Source organism: Nymphaea colorata, chromosome 12 (genome assembly GCF_008831285.2).
Source record: "Nymphaea colorata isolate Beijing-Zhang1983 chromosome 12, ASM883128v2, whole genome shotgun sequence".
NCBI lineage: Eukaryota > Viridiplantae > Streptophyta > Magnoliopsida > Nymphaeales > Nymphaeaceae > Nymphaea > Nymphaea colorata.
The window spans coordinates 14,596,578-14,600,005 of NC_045149.1; the positions used below are offsets into that span (position 1 = coordinate 14,596,578).

The 3,428-nt window shown below is 39.6% G+C and overlaps 1 protein-coding gene across 9 annotated transcripts in view; it reads right to left on the reverse strand.

Annotated features, from left to right (window-relative positions):
• Nucleotides 1-2,689, reverse strand: part of LOC116266102 (replication protein A 32 kDa subunit A-like) — a 62,720-nt gene extending 60,031 nt beyond the window's left edge. For 4 of the 9 annotated variants that reach the window (XM_050081001.1, XM_050081004.1, XM_050080999.1 and 1 more), the window contains exons 1-6: nt 2,523-2,682; nt 2,198-2,434; nt 1,971-2,084; nt 954-1,053; nt 654-740; nt 458-535 (exon numbers count right to left, since the gene is read on the reverse strand). The gene's annotated coding sequence lies outside the window, so the exon portion shown is untranslated. Of the gene's footprint in view, nt 1-457; nt 536-653; nt 741-953; nt 1,054-1,970; nt 2,085-2,197; nt 2,435-2,522 lie in introns of all 9 variants that reach the window. The other 5 variants (XR_004175251.2, XM_050081003.1, XM_050081002.1 and 2 more) reach the window with 5 other exon arrangements.
• Nucleotides 2,690-3,428: the final 739 nt, after the last annotated feature.

The following is a 3,428-nucleotide window of genomic DNA, read 5'->3' on the forward strand; positions in this document are numbered from 1 at the left end:
AATGAAGGACCGAACATGGTCTAAAGCTATTCTAGATTAATATAAATAAGCTTTTCGGGTTCTGGGCCTGGCCAAGACACAGCGACATTACTTTTTAAGTTTAATACATAAAATCCAAACTCCAAAGCATGAATGAGGAAATGCAAACCACTACCAAGATACTTTTACCAGCTAGAAGCCCTGTCTCCAACCCTTCACAGCAAAGGCACAAACACTACCACTTCAAAGCATATACCAGGTTTTAGTTTATTTGATAATCCAGAGCTTTGACAAAACAGCTACAAAATTGGCTGCCATTTGCCACAAGTTGCAGTTTCCAGAAATTGTCTTAGCTACATTGAGCAACACGATCACAAAAATGAAGTGGACAAAATAATCAATGTGCACGATCAAGGCTTAGAGAAGCATGTTATGTAAAGAAAATTTACATAGTTTTTTTTTTTTTTTTGGTGCATACCTTACACAGAAAGAGTTAAAAAGCCTTTTTCCTTGGAACGACTTCAAATGACCATGAGCACGAACATAACAGCCATTCCTGCATATGAAATATTGCCTTAGGAGAAGCAGCCCTAATAAATAAGATTGGGTGACAACGTAACAAACTTGAAAATGGCTCCCAAAATTTGCACATGGTAGAGAAAGAGAAATTTTACATAGTAATCAGTGCTTTTCACATACGCAACGTTTGGACCGAGGCTGCCAGAGTTCAACTTATGACAAACAGCACTTCATGCGGTTTTCTGTGGATTATGAAAGCACTAGTTAAATTAGATAGCCAAGGAAGAAGCTTACTCAACCAAAGCAATTTCATTTGATTCCTGCACATCATTTACCCTGAGAAATATGATCGACGCTTGCCAAATTTACTATAAAAAAAAATGTTGAAAGCTCAATGTTTCAAATCAGAAGTTAAATACAGGACTAACGTACTGGCAGACATTTGAATAACCTACCATCAGGTAACATCAATTCTTCCCGTTCCATCATCTAGGACGAATTGTGAACATCAGTAACCTTTTCAAGTTTGTTCAACACCATTCCCACCAATGCCACCTTCCAAGCAATGTAATTTAAGTAAGTAGTGCAACAAATAGATGAGAACCACAAAGGATACGTCATAAAACTTCAAGACAGATGGGCCTTCCCGCACCCAACCTCATGCAGTAAAAGTAAATTCAGACAGAAAAGCCAGAGCAAGTGGTAACATTTGATTGTCATTCATAGAATGCCCAACCCTGGGGTCAAAGGTTCATAATTTAATTCAATGAAATATATAGCTGAACATCTGACTAGCTTCTTGCAATATGAACAGACCCTTGATTGCCGACGATGAATGGTGACGGTGGCTAGTCACTTGACCAAATTTTAGTTATTAAGCTTGATTTATGAACCGGATCAAATCATAGTTAGCTTTCACAAACAGATTTAGAAGCAGGTGAACGACAAGCCGGAAATAGATTAACTTCAAAACTACATCTCTTGACCAATTCCAAAAAGGAAATTTAAAGCACCAAGCGGATGGGGTTTTAGTGAGAACAACAGAGGGCGTAAAAGTTTCAAGTTAATAACTCAGCCAAAAAATGTATAGGTACTATCAAGATGCCAACATACGATAGATCTGCAACTGCATCCAACAATTAGTATAATAAATTAAATTTAAAAAAAGAAACTGCGTCCTTCAGATTTTTAGATTCATGAAAGGGGTTTTTCTTTCATAATAAACTATGTTCTTCCAGAATAAGAGAGCGAATGCTAATTTGAATTATAACCTAATAAATGAAAAAAAAAACATGCTAGAAAACGAAACAGGAAAAAGAACGACTAAAGCAGAAGTCCCAAGAAAAGTAAATCGACGAAGACGATCTTACAGAAAGAAGAGGAAAATCAGAAGAAACCTCGTACGGAAGTTAGGGTTAAAAAAACAAGCAAAAAGGAAGGGAATTCAGGCGCTCGACGCGAAAATAACTTACATTATTAACCTCGCATCTGTCCACCACAATATTTGTATTATCATCGGCAGTTTTCTGCACGGCCTGGCTTTTCTGTTTCATAGTGAACGGAATGACCTCGCCATTTCCTCGCTTCTGCGAGACAACCAGCAAGAAACGAGTCAGATCAATTCCCGACTCAAAAAACAGTGATGACCGTGAGATCGGAGGACTGGACGAGTTTTGGGCGACAAGGATTCCACGATCACCTTGAACGTAGACAAGCCGGAACAACCTTTTTCGCTGATTTTTCTCTTTCCCGCGCTGTAGAAACCAACCCGTAAGCCTCAGATTGATCGCTATTCGTGGGTCCCGTGGTGAACACATTTTATACCAATACGTTGGAACCCAAACTGTCTTTCCCGCTTTGAATGATCATCGGACAGGTTACGCACGGGGTTTATCTGTTTCACCGTCAACGGAATGACCCTGCCGTTTCCTCGCTTCTGCGAAAACAACGTGCAAGAAAAAATTCGGATGACCGTGAGATCCGAGGAAAAAGAAAAAATAACCGGAAGAAAAAATTCGGATGACCGTGAGATTCGAGGCCGGCGGAGAAGAGTGGGTTGCTGTCATACTTGCTCGAGTACATCGCTCCTACTGAAGACGGACCGCCCAAGATCGAACGAAGCGCGAAAGACATTTTCTCGCTCCTCTGTGGCTGTTTTTCTTTTCTCTTCGCGCGCTGCAGAAGCGAAAGGTCCAAAGCCCTTGGTAGTTGGTGGGTGTTGAGCCCCTTTCTTATGTACGGTGGAACTCCAACGGCTTTTCCCGCCAAATAAGTTACAGTGAACGGATCGGATATAGTTCTGATATGGTTCAGATCCACATACGTTCTTTTTTCCGAAGGGCGAAGGGAGGTTGACGGTAAACATGGGTCGCGTTGCGGTAGAGACCAAAGTCATTGTAAGTTGGATAATTATTTAGGTTCAAATTGGACCTGCATCTGATGCAAGGGGAACTGACCATGCATGACCGGTTCGAGTTTGAAAGAGAGGTTTGAAACAAAGCTAAGTCATAACCCTATAAGGATTAACATTCGAGAAATATTTTTTTGAGCGAGCTGATGATTAACAATCCAGAGGCCCGAAGGCTTTCCCATATGTGGTCTTTCTCTTCTTTTGATATTTTTAATTTTTATTTTAAAAATATTTTTTTCATCAAATTCGATTCACAAAAGATTCCAATACCAATTCGATTTAGCGAATTTCTTAGCCATTTGGCTTTAAGATTTCGATTCAGAAATAAAGTTCCTACGTTTATTCATAACCTTAAATGCATACTCAAACGTTTACAAAGTTAAATAAAGGAAGAGTTCCAAATCAAATTGTTGTTACGACTAGCAAACTAGGCACATCCTGTCCATTATCAGCCAGGCTTGGTAATTTCAGGCATTATTAGACTCATGAAATAAGTAAGCTTGTCCAGCTATCAAACAAT